The 13,544-nt window shown below is 43.5% G+C and overlaps 1 protein-coding gene across 2 annotated transcripts in view; it reads left to right on the top strand.

Moving 5' to 3' along the window:
* The first annotated feature begins 165 nt into the window (after positions 1-165).
* Positions 166-13,544, top strand: part of LOC124026570 (helicase with zinc finger domain 2-like) — a 42,945-nt gene continuing 29,566 nt past the window's right edge. The window contains exon 1 of one of the 2 annotated variants that reach the window (XR_006837294.1): positions 166-313. The gene's annotated coding sequence lies outside the window, so the exon portion shown is untranslated. The remainder of the gene's footprint in view (positions 314-13,544) is intronic. The other variant, XM_046339483.1, reaches the window with a different exon arrangement.

Here is a 13,544-nt window from a genome sequence, read left to right as displayed (position 1 = left end):
TAACTTCTCTGCAGAAAAAAAGTTATTTTGTGCTCAAAAGGCAGTAGCAAGAGGGAAAAAGCAGTACTAGCAGTATGCAAATCAGGGAGCCAAATGATCGGCTCTTTCACCGATGCGATTCGGTTGCCGACGTTCACCAAAAAGATCCGTTCAAAAAGAGCCGTTTGTTTGCGAACAACCCATTACTAAATTATATTCCAGCGATGGGAGGGATTTATTGTCCCCATATCCACTATAACAGATACAACGGAAGAAACTGGAGTTTCAATTTAATGTGAAATGTCTGACTGTTAAAACTCCTGAAACTATTGAGGTGAGTTCAGCATTTTAAAATGAGTTAATTAACCATGTGTGGGTTATAAGCGAACGTTCTGTAAATAATTGTAAATGTGACGAACCTGCGACTTCCTTCTAGATCAAACCAGGAATTACTTGATGTTGCATTTTATTTTATTTATGAAAACAAATGATCTAATTGTTTCCTGGTGAAAGGTATGCAAGGTAAAGCGGCCTATAAGATCCGTCCAAAACGTGTACGCACAAATATTGGACCATATGTGTCTTTCATACTTTTCGCATTCTTAGCTCGGCTCTAACAATTTATGTAAACTGTAAACACATTCAAATGAATAGAGGACGGGTACGGAGCCGCGTTGGTTGGGAATTTGAGCTGTGCGTCCATCGTGGACCGTGGTCAATAGATCCATATATGATGAAACAACAGAAGCACATTAATTTTCAATGAATGAAGCGAAGTGCGCGGGAGGACCGTTGGGCGATGCTAGAATGGCCAGAGAGGAAGAGGAAGAGAGAGGCCCAGCTCGGCAGAAAATCTGTCTCCCTCTAGCAGGTGGCGTTTTTTCGCCCACCAAGCAAGTAGTTTGGTCAACAGAAACATTTATGTCTTATTTGCTACACGAGGCTTATTTGATGGAATAGACGTTTTGTAAGAATGTACTGATATAAATAGGACACGTGACATCCCGGTCACTGAGAAAAAAAACTTAATATAAATAAATAATAAATATCAGCCATATCAGAGTTGTCTCAATATGGCTTTGCATATTCATGACATGAGGCTAGTAGCTTAGAATATCTTTCCATTGAATACTGGTGTTTGACGTCAACAACCTAATCTAATATTTAAAACATTAAAATAATGAGATGTATTCACCAATCCAAAGAAAGGATAGGTGGGAGCTAGACAGCCAGCAGTGGCGCTTTGTGGACAAAGACTCCCATTGTTTAGGGCGGAGAGAAATGTATCTTGTCAGTATATCCATAATCTTTGGAATGGGCGAGGGAGCTTGAACAGGGCTGGACCAAAGTTGGGAAAACTTTGTACTTGCTATTGACCAATCAACTCTCACTATAGTTTCCAACCCCTAGTGGATTGGCTGTTGATACTTAGCACTACCTAGCCTGGTTGCTAGCTTGCTATAACCAGAGAAATCTCTGTTGGCCAACAGCCTATCGACCAAACAATCGACCAGTTGACTAAATGGGCTCAGTCTTAGTTGACTCCATTGCTTCCAACAGTTGTGTCAAGTTGTCTGGGTGTCCTTTGGATTGTGGACCATTCTTGATACACACATCTTTTGTCTTGCCTATTCACCCTCGGAATGGCACACACATACACAATCCATGTCTCAATTGTCTCAAGGTTTAAACATTCTTCTTTAACCTGTCTACTCCCCTTCATCTACACTGATTGAATTGGATATAACAAGTGATATCACTAAGGGATCATAGCTTTCACCTGGACTCACCTGGACAGTCTGTTATGGAAAGAGCAGGTGTTCCTAATGTTTTGTACACTGTCTTTAAATAGGCCTACCTCCTTTCTGCATCGGACTCAGGCCTCATGTCTGGGGTGGAAAATTAACTCCTGAAAGTACAATGCTTAGATTCATAATGACATCTTAGGTTTAAATCTTTACAAAACAGCGATAGTTTCTTTGCAAAGAAGACACACAGGTTTGGCATTGGAGAAATGCTGTACGATGAATATCTTTTAATAGAGTAGGTAGATAAAATCTTTCCTCATCAATAGCGCTTCAAGCTTGGCACACCTGAGCACTCTGGAGCAGGTTTTCATCAAGGATCTCTGTACTTTGCTCTGTTTATCTTGGCCTCGATCCTGACTAGCCTTCCCCAGCATGATGCTGCCACCGCCATGCTTCACTGTAGGGATGGTGCCAGGTTTCCTCCAGACGTGACACTTTGCACTCAGGCCAAAGAGTTCAATCTTGGTTTCATCAGACCAGAGAATCTTGTTTCACATGGTGTGAGAGTCTTTAGGTGCCTTTTGGCAAACTCCAAGCGGGCTGTCATATGCTTTTTAGGAGGAGTGGCTTCCGTCAGGCCACTACCATTAAAGGCCTGATTGGTGGAGTGCTGCAGAGATGGTTGTCCTTATGGAAGGTTCTCCCTTCTCCACAGAGGAACTCTAGAGCTCTGTCAGAGTGACCATCAGGTTCTTGGTCACCTCCCCGATCAATGCCATTCTCCCCTGATTGCTCAGTTTGGCAGGGTGGCCAGCTCTAGGAAGAGCCTTGGTGGTTCAAACTTCTCCCATTTAAGAATGATGGCCACTTGTGTTCTTGGGACCTTCAATGCTGCATACATTTTTTAGTATCCTTCCCCAGATCTGTGCCTCGACACAATCCTGTCTCGGAGAACTATGGACAATTCCTTCAACCTCATGGCTTGGCTTTTGCTCTGACATGCACTGTCAACTGTGGGACCTTGTATAGACAGGTGTGTGCCTTTTACAAATCATGTCCAATCAATTGAATTCACCACAGGTGGACTCCAATCAAGTTGTAGAAACATCTCAAGGATGATCAATGCAGACAGGATGCATCTGAGCTCAATTTCGAGTCTCACACAGAACCCAAACCGGCTGCGCACGTGCGCCATCGTGCATAAATATATATTTTTTGTCCCCCCACACCAAACGTGATCACGACAAGCAGGTTAAAAATATCAAAACAAACTCTCAACCAATTATATTAATTTGGGGACAGGTCGAAAACCATTAAACATTTATGGCAATTTAGCTAGTTAGCTTGCACTTGATAGCTAATTTGTCCTATTTAGCTAGCTTGCTGTTGCTAGATAATTTGTCCTGGGATATAAACATTGAGTTGTTATTTTACCTGAAATGCACAATGTCCTCTACTGCGCCAATTAATCCACACATAAAACGGTCAACCGAATCGTTTCTAGTCATCTCTCTTCCTTCCAGGCTTTTTCTTCTCTTGACTTTATATTGCGATTGGCAACTTTCATAAATTAGATGCATTACCACCACTGACCTCGTTCGTCATTCAGTCACCCACGTTGGTTTAAAACCAATGAGATGGCACGTTGATACCTGCTTCTATAAACCAATGAGGAGATGGGAGAGGCAGGACTTGCAGCGTGATCTGCGTCAGAAATAGAACTGATTTATATTTTAGCCCTTGTTAACGCAGACGCTTGTTGGAGCGCACAATAATTTAATAACATAGATTTCTATATTTATTTTGCAATACGTACGCGACCGGTGTGGTCAGCCTGTCATACATAGCAAAGGGTCTGAATACTTATGTAAATAAGGTATCTGTATTTTATTTTAATAAATTTGCTTTAAAGTTTCTAAAAAACTGTTTTTGCCTTTTCATTATGGGGTATTGTGTGTAGATTTCTGAGGGGGAAAAAATAATTTCATCAATTTTAGAATAAGGCTGTAATGTAACAAAATGTGGAAAAAGTCAAGGGGTCTGAATACTTTTCGAATGCACTGTAGCTCCCCAATACCGTCTGATGAATATATTTAATTTAATACATGCATGGTGACCACAGCCCTTCAAAATACCTCTGAATCGTGTTGTAATGCGATTTTTCCCACCCTGCTCCATGTATTCACTGTATTTCAAATTTGGCTCCCAGTGCAGCTAGTTCCGGGGGGGGTTTTGACGCTTCTGACAGTTCCTTCTCTGCATGTTCCGAGACGCGCACACGTTTGCTACCCTGATAGACTGTCTCTCAGACACAGCATGTTGGTGGCACCTTCATTGGGCAGAACAGGCTCGTGGTAATGACAGGATTGAAAATTAGTGGAATGGTATCAAATCCATCAAACACATGTTTTCCAGGTGTTTGATGCCATTCCATTTGCTCAGTTCCGGCCATTATTATGAGCCGTTCTCCCCCCCCAACAGCCTCCTGTGCTATCAGAATACCAAACTGTACACATAAGCACAGCAGAGTTACAGAATATTGGACCGTTGGCTTTCATACTTTTCTAATTCTCAGCGCAGCTCCAGCAATTTCTCCAACTGTCAACACATTCAAATGAATAGAGGACAGGAACCAAGAGACACGTTGCTTGGGTATTGTGGGGAGGTGCGCAATCAGGCTGTGCACCTCCCCACATCTGAGTCAAAATCTAACGCTCAGATAAAAAATAATAATTTTGTAAACACTTCAAAAAACATAAGCCTATTCAACTTTGACCAATTGTGTAACAATACGATTTGCGCAGTAGGCTATAGGCCCAATACATTATCACTGCACATTGGCTATGCTTGAATTGCCCTGCCAATGTTTTTCTTTTCAGACCATTTTGAGAACATTTTTAATTTGCTGTGTCTCTCTAGTCATGGTTTTAAAAGTTTTGAAATCTCACAGTATCAACTTTTTACAGTCTATGTCTCGAGGAAACTTTGCAGGCACAGTGATCTGAGCTTATAGTTTATAGGTGCAGTTGATTTGCTCTCTGGGCCTGCCAGATAGGTGGAGTTCTACCTACAGACACATGAAATTGGTCAAAATGGGAACATTTTGCCTTCCTGTTGATAAGGCTGCTGAAGGAAGTGCATCTACCGCCAACAGCGCAAAACAAATAAAAAAATTGGAACGCAAGGCATTATCATATATTGTTTTTTACAGAAATGTTTGGTAATCGACTAGGTTGGTGACCACTGGTGTAGAGAATCATTGTACCACCTTAACCACTGTGAAATATATTTTCCATAAACCAAAATATTGTAGATTCATCTGTCTGGAGCTGGTGTACAAAACCTAAAGTTCAAGACAAACAGGAAGCATAGAAATGTTGCACATAGAACAGTTCTACAGCTTCTTAGACATGCTTTCAATGAGAATGACAGATCTATAACACAAATTTCTATGGTCATTTGGTTGGGTCGCCCAAAAAGTTAAGTATTGCAGCTTTAAACGGGAGGCAACAGTCATATAATATAATTGGCTTAACAGCCAATGTGTATTATTTAACATTAACTATTAAAATAGTACGTACTTTACAGGAATCGTAGTTGTTTACAAGTTGCCAGCTATCTTATATGTGACTGACCGCCTTTTTTCGCTCTTAGGAAGCAACATTTGAATTGTGTTTTTTACATTGGATAAAAGCAGAGACACAGAGCTACTACATTTGCATTTTGAGGAACAATGGGAAAGTAATTCTGCTTTAAAAGTTGAACAACTTGTATATTCACTTTTGAGAAAATGGCTCTTCTTTGTCTAGACCCATTCAGCATCTCTTTAAGGGTTGATCCGAGTGTTCTGTCCTAACTCGTGGTTAGAGCGTTGGGCCAGTAACCGAAAGGTTGCTGGATTGAATCCCTGAGCTGACAAGGTAAAAATCCATCATTCTGCCCCTGAGCAAGGCAGCTAACCCACGAAGACGTGGATGTCGTTTATGGCAGCCCCCTACACCTTTCTGATTAAGAAGGGTTGGGTTAAAAAAAATTATTTCACCTTTATTTAACCAGGTAGGCTAGTTGAGAACAAGTTCTCATTTGCAACTGCGACCTGGCCAAGATAAAGCATAGCAGTGTGAACAGACAACACAGAGTTACACATGGAGTAAACAATTAACAAGTCAATAACACAGTAGAAAAAAAGGGGAGTCTATATACATTGTGTGCAAAAGGCATGAGGAGGTAGGCGAATAATTACAATTTTGCAGATTAACACTGGAGTGATAAATGATCAGATGGTCATGTACAGGTAGAGATATTGGTGTGCAAAAGAGCAGAAAAGTAAATAAATAAAAACAGTATGGGGATGAGGTAGGTGAAAATGGGTGGCTATTTACCAATAGACTATGTACAGCTGCAGCGATCGGTTAGCTGCTCAGATAGCAGATGTTTGAAGTTGGTGAGGGAGATAAAAGTCTCCAACTTCAGCGATTTTTGCAATTCGTTCCAGTCACAGGCAGCAGGGTACTGGAACGAAAGGCGGCCAAATTAGGTGTTGGCTTTAGGGATGATCAGTGAGATACACCTGCTGGAGCGCGTGCTACGGATGGGTGTTGCCATCGTGACCAGTGAACTAAGATAAGGCGGAGCTTTACCTAGCATGGACTTGTAGATGACCTGGAGCCAGTGGGTCTGGCGACGAATATGTAGTGAGGGCCAGCCGACTAGAGCATACAAGTCGCAGTGGTGGGTAGTATAAGGTGCTTTAGTGACAAAACGGATGGCACTGTGATAAACTGCATCCAGTTTGCTGAGTAGAGTGTTGGAAGCAATTTTGTAGATGACATCGCCGAAGTCGAGGATCGGTAGGATAGTCAGTTTTACTAGGGTAAGTTTGGCGGCGTGAGTGAAGGAGGCTTTGTTGCGGAATAGAAAGCCGACTCTTGATTTGATTTTCGATTGGAGATGTTTGATATGAGTCTGGAAGGAGAGTTTACAGTCTAGCCAGACACCTAGGTACTTATAGATGTCCACATATTCAAGGTCGGAACCATCCAGGGTGGTGATGCTAGTCGGGCATGCGGGTGCAGGCAGCGATCGGTTGAAAAGCATGCATTTGGTTTTACTAGCGTTTAAGAGCAGTTGGAGGCCACGGAAGGAGTGTTGTATGGCATTGAAGCTCGTTTGGAGGTTAGATAGCACAGTGTCCAAGGACGGGCCAGAAGTATATAGAATGGTGTCGTCTGCGTAGAGGTGGATCAGGGAATTGCCCGCAGCAAGAGCAACATCATTGATATATACAGAGAAAAGAGTCGGCCCGAGAATTGAACCCTGTGGCACCCCCATAGAGACTGCCAGAGGACCGGACAGCATGCCCTCCGATTTGACACACTGAACTCTGTCTGCAAAGTAATTGTTGAACCAGGCAATGCAGTCATCCGAAAAACCGAGGCTACTGAGTCTGCCGATAAGAATATGGTGATTGATAGAGTCGAAAGCCTTGGCAAGGTCGATGAAGACGGCTGCACAGTACTGTCTTTTATCGATGGCGGTTATGATATCGTTTAGTACCTTGAGTGTGGCTGAGGTGCACCCGTGACCGGCTCGGAAACCAGATTGCACAGCGGAGAAGGTACGGTGGGATTCGAGATGGTCAGTGACCTGTTTGTTGACTTGGCTTTCGAAGACCTTAGATAGGCAGGGCAGGATGGATATAGGTCTGTAACAGTTTGGGTCCAGGGTGTCTCCCCCTTTGAAGAGGCAGCTTTCCAATCCTTGGGGACCTCAGACGATATGAAAGAGAGGTTGAACAGGCTGGTAATAGCGGTTGCGACAATGGCGGCGGATAGTTTCAGAAATAGAGGGTCCAGATTGTCAAGCCCAGCTGATTTGTACGGGTCCAGGTTTTGCAGCTCTTTCAGAACATCTGCTATCTGGATTTGGGTAAAGGAGAACCTGGAGAGGCTTGGGCGAGTAGCTGCGGGGGGGGGGGGGAGCTGTTGGCCGAGGTTGGAGTAGCCAGGCGGAAGCGATGGCCAGCCGTTGAGAAATGCTTGTTGAAGTTTTCGTTAATCATGGATTTATCGGTGGTGACCGTGTTACCTAGCCTCAGTGCAGTGGGCAGCTGGGATGAGGTGCTCTTGTTCTCCATGGACTTCACAGTGTCCCAAAACATTTTGGAGTTGAGGCTACAGGATGCAAACTTCTGCCTGAAGAAGCTGGCCTTAGCTTTCCTGACTGACTGCGTGTATTGGTTCCTGACTTCCCTGAACAGTTGCATATGGTGGGGACTATTCGATGCTATTGCAGTCCGCCACAGTTTTTGTGCTGGTCGAGGGCAGTCAGGTCTGGAGTGAACCAAGGGCTGTATATCTGTTCTTAGTTCTGCATTTTTTGAACGGAGCATGCTTATCTAAAATGGCGAGGAAGTTACTTTCAAAGAATGACCAGGCATCCTCAACTGACGGGATGAGGTCAATGTCCTTCCAGGATACCCGAGCCAGGTCGATTAGAAAGGCCTGCTCACAGAAGTGTTTTAGGGAGCGTTTGACAGCGATGAGGGGTGGTCGTTTGACTGCGGCTCCGTAGCGGATACAGGCAATGAGGCAGTGATCGCTGAGATCCTGGTTGAAGACAGCAGAGGTGTATTTGGAGGGCCAGTTGGTCAGGATGACGTCTATGAGGGTGCCCTTGTTTACAGAGTTAGGGTTGTACCTGGTGGGTTCCTTGATGATTTGTGTGAGATTGAGGGCATCTAGCTTAGATTGTAGGACTGCCGGGGTGTTAAGCATATCCCGGTTTAGGTCACCTAACAGAACAAACTCTGAAGCTAGATGGGGGGCGATCAATTCACAAATGGTGTCCAGGGCACAGCTGGGAGCTGAGGGGGAGTCGGTAGCAGGCGGCAACAGTGAGAGACTTATTTCTGGAGAGAGTAATTTTCAAAATTAGTAGTTCGAACTGTTTGGGTATGGACCTGGAAAGTATGACATTACTTTGCAGGCTATCTCTGCAGTAGACTGCAACTCCTCCCCCTTTGGCAGTTCAATCTTGACGGAAGATGTTATAGTTGGGTATGGAAATCTCAGAATTTTTGGTGGCCTTCCTGAGCCAGGATTCAGACACGGCAAGGACATCAGGGTTAGCAGAGTGTGGTAAAGCAGCGAGTAAAACAAACTTAGGGAGGAGGCATCTGATGTTGACATGCATTTAGCTAGATAGCTACTTGTGAAGATCCAGCTGAAAAATGTTCCGTTTGCGGTGGGAATCCGGGGATAAAAAAATAAATAGGGCCGTTATGCTCTGGTTAGAGTCGCGTTGTTCGAACTGGCGAGAGCTTTCCGAGCTAAAGGTTAGCTGATGACCGGTTAGCTGAAGACCGCTAGCATAGCTGGTAGTTAGCTGGCTAGCTTCAGTTGAGGGGTTCCGGGTCCGAAGTAAATATAAATACTTTAGGAAAAATAGCTACATTGGGTGAGGCAGCTTGCAGGAGAGTATTTAGAAGCTGAGGTTTAGTAAAATGTTTTAAAAGATATGCGAAGAAAAATACGTAAAAACTTAGGAAAAAAAACAATATATACAAGGGACACGACACGACAGGATGTCTTACTGCTACGCCATCTTGGATCTGAGGAAGACACATTTTATTTGAATGCATTCAGTTGTACAACTGACTAGGTATCCCCCTTTCCCTAACAACAACAATCAAGCTAACTGGCTAACGTGAGAGAACTGTTCACTCGCCCTAGCAGAGTTGGTTAGGCTGATTTTATGTGCTGCTGGCATAAATGTACACTTTTTTGCCAACGTTTACTGACACCGGCCATTCAACGGGTGTTGAGTGTTCGTAAATTCGTCAGTTATCCTGCGCTCTGGCACACTCAGACTAGAGTGCTCTGAAATTGGAGTAGATATCCAGAGCAAATTTACCAGCTAAGTCTATCAACAGTTGTCGCAGTGACCATTGACATGGTTACTTGCATAGTGGAGTATTTTGGTAAGACATCTAGCTAACTAGCTAGGTAAACAATGAACCATTATCCCAACTCATGACGTTGCTACCCTGCATGAATCTGCAGGTAGCTAACCAACCAGGTTCAATATTAGCTAGCTAACATAAGGCTATAACTAGCAAAGCAAATGGCTAGTGAGCCAGCCAGCTAACGTTAGCTAACTAGCTAACAGTACACTTTAACCTGAAATGAAAATTTTGAAAAAAATGTAAGATCAAAAAATGTAGCTAGCTAGACTATCTTACCCGTCCGTATACATCATAGATGAATGCCTCTCCCTGTCACAGATGCCATGGTTGCCCTTAGTTTGAAGATGTAATCCTGACACAGGTGTTTTCTCCATCTCCTTAGCTATCATACTCTAATTCCAATGATTTAAAAAACTCTATCTTCCAGAAAGTGGAGAGCAACACTTATGCAGTTGTACTACGCGATACATTAAAAGAAAAGCCGCGTTAGAGAGGATTACCTACACATACAGACCAGCTCAAATAGACAGAAACGTTGCTATATGGCAGACCAATCCGAACTCATCTCTCGGCATATCCAGTACACTTATTATCTCAGACAATCATGGATAGGGGGAAGGTTGTCGGCTTTTTCTGTGGCTAAACCACCTAGGTTCGTAATTTAACAATTGTATTCATATTTACAGATGGCATACAAGTCTGTTATTAAGGCACATGAAAGCTCACATTCTTCCCCCCAAAAAGTTTATGTTCAAATGGCTCTCCTGTGAAGTAGTGGCCCGCGACATATGCCTAGTTTTCTGAAACGAGTCATATATTCGCAACAAAGCCTCCCTCACTCATGGTGCCAAGCATACCTCGTAAAACTGACTATCCTACTGATCCTTGACCTCGGCATTGTCATTTACAAAATAGCCTCCAACACTCTACTCAGCAAATTGGATGCAGTCTATCACAGTGCCATCCGTTTTGTCACCAAAGCCCCATATACTACCCACCACTGCAACCTGTATGCTCTCGTTGGCTGGTCCTCGCTTCATATTTGTCACCAAACCCACTGGCTCCAGGTCATCTATAAGTCTTTGCTAGGTAAAGCCCCACGTTATCTCAGCTCACTGGTCACCGTAGCAAGCGCTCCAGCAGGTGTATTTCACTGGTCATCCCCAAAGCCAAGTCCTCTTTTGGCCACCTTTCCTTCCAGTTCTCTGCTGCCAATGACTAGAATGAATTGCAAAAATAACTGAAGCTGGAGTCTTATATCACCTTTATGCATCAGCTGTCAGAGCAGCTTACCGATCATTGCACCTGTACACAGCCCATCTGTAAATAGCCCACCCAACTACCTCATCCCCATATCATTCTTTTGTTTGCTTCTTTGCACCCCAGTATTTGCACTTGCACATTCATCTTCTCCACATCTATCACTCCAGTGTTTAATTGCTAAATTGTAATTATTTCGCCACTATGGCCTATTTATTGCCTTAAATCCCTAATCTTACTACATTTGCACACACTATATAGATTTTTCTATTGTGTTATTAACTGTACATTTGTTTATCCCATGTGTAACTCTTTGCTTTATCTTGGCCAGGTCGCAGTTGTAAATGAGAACTTGTTCTCAACTGGCCTACCTGGTTAAATAAAGGTGAAATAAAAAAATATACATATATTTTCATATTTTTCTGTGGTTTAGTAACTTTTTGTTCATCGACGAACTCCGGCTGGACTGAAGACAAGGTAGAGTTAGAAAAATGTCAAAGTATGCGGTGTCCTTCAACCGCAAATTGCGTTTCCACTCTATTGTGGATGTCCCCGTTGAAATGCCTGACATCCAGCGCAACGTAACAGAGTGCTTATGGGTAATATGAACAAGGCTTAACGTAGCAGGCTTAAAAGTGTATTCGTCCAGAGATTTGCATATAATGACGAGATGCTCATGTCTCCGCCCTTACAATGGGGTCGTTGTCCCAAAGGCGGGAAGGCAGGCGACAAGATTAGGTCCAAAAAAAAACAATAGAAATGCATTAGGATTATCTTTGACAGATTTCCGGTGATAGTGAAACCTCTCTCTTCACCTCTTGCTCTATGATTCATCTCCGTCTTGAAAAAAACTGCCGCAATGGATTATTGTCATTGTAGTTACTACATTTCTGAGCTGAACTAGATTGAATATTTGCTGAATGAAAACTACAACTCCCTCCAGCCCAGCATCCTACATCAAATAAAATAAAATGTAATTGTATTTATCACATGCGCCGAATACAACTGGAGAGGACTTTACAGTGAAATGCTTGCTTACAAACCTGTCCCAATGATGCAGAGTTAAAATAGTAACTAACACGAGGAATAAAATAAAATACACAAGAATGGAGCTATATACAGGAAGTACCAGTATCAGATCAATGTGCATTGGTACTAGGTACTAGGTACTTGAGGTAGATATGTACATAAAGCCAGGGTAAAGTGACTAGGCATCCAGATAGATAATAATAAGAGTAAAATATAGAACAGAGTACCAGCAGCAAACGATGAGAGTAAAAGTGTGTGTGTGTGTGTGTGTGTGTGTGTGTGTGTGTGTGTGTGTGTGTGTGTGTGTGTGTGTGTGTGTGTGTGTGTGTGTGTGTGTGTGTGTGTGTGTGTGTGTGTGTGTGTGTGTGTGTGTGTGTGTGTGTGTGTGTGTGTGTGTGTGTGTGTGTGTGTGTGTGTGTGTGTGTACAGTATGTTTGTGTTGTGTCGGTATGTGTGTGTGTGCGCGTATGTAGTGTTTGATTGTTGGAGAGATTTCTGTGGAAGTGACAGTGGAGTGTGTGTGAGTTAGTGTGTATATAAAGTCTAGTGAGTGTGCATAGGGTCAGTGCAAGATAGAATCAGTGCAGATAGTGTGGTTACTATTAATTAGCTATTTAGTATTTGTTTCAGAGCCTGTTGGTCCAAGAGCCGATGCTCCGGTACCGTTTGCCGGATGGTAGCAGGGTGAACAGTCTATGGCTTGGGTGGCTGGATTCTTTGGCAATTTTTTGGGTCTTCTTCTGACACCACCTTATATAGAGGTCCTGAATGGCAGGAAGCTCAGCCCCAGTGATGTACTGGGCTGTTCGCCAACCGTGTTGAGGGTCAGCGTGGAGGAGGTCTTGTTGCCTTCCCTCACCTCCTGGGGCCGACCCGTCAGGAAGTCCAGGATCCAGTTGCTGAGGGACGAGTTCTGTCCCAGGGTGCGTATCTTGGGGATGAGCTTGGAGTGGACTATAGTGTTGAATGCTGAGATGTAGTCTGAACAGCATTCTCACGTAGTTATTTCTCTTCCTCAGGTGGAAGAGGGCAGTGTGAAGTGCAATTGATATGGCGTCATCTGTGGATCTGTTGGGGTGGTATGTGAATTAGATTGGGTCTAGGAAGATGGTGTTGATGTGTGTCATGACCAGCCTTTCAAAGCACTTCATCATTACAGATGTGAGTGCTACGGAGCGATAGTCATTTAGGCAGGGTACTTTGGAGTTCTTGCTAACAGGGACAATGGTGGTCAGCTTGAAACATGTTGGGATTACAGACTGGGACAATGAGAGATTGAAAATGTCTGTGAAGACACCTGCCAACTGGTCTACACATGCTTTGAGAACGCGCCCTGCTATTCCGTCTGTTAACCGGTTTAAATGTTTAGCGACGGAGAGCGAGATCACATAGTCATACGATGAACTTCGTAGCTGGTGAAATAGGATTCCACCTTCCTCCTATATTGTCCTTTTGCATGTTTGATGTCTCGTCAGAGGTCGTAGCGGGATTTCTTGTATACGTTCATGTCTGTGTGTTGCTCATCGTAAGTGGTAGTTACAGCTTTTAGCCCAGCACTGATG

Source organism: Oncorhynchus gorbuscha, linkage group LG03 (assembly GCF_021184085.1).
Source record: "Oncorhynchus gorbuscha isolate QuinsamMale2020 ecotype Even-year linkage group LG03, OgorEven_v1.0, whole genome shotgun sequence".
Lineage (NCBI taxonomy): Eukaryota > Metazoa > Chordata > Actinopteri > Salmoniformes > Salmonidae > Oncorhynchus > Oncorhynchus gorbuscha.
The sequence above is the reverse complement of the archived record's forward strand: the minus strand, read 5'-3'. Positions and strand labels throughout refer to the sequence as shown.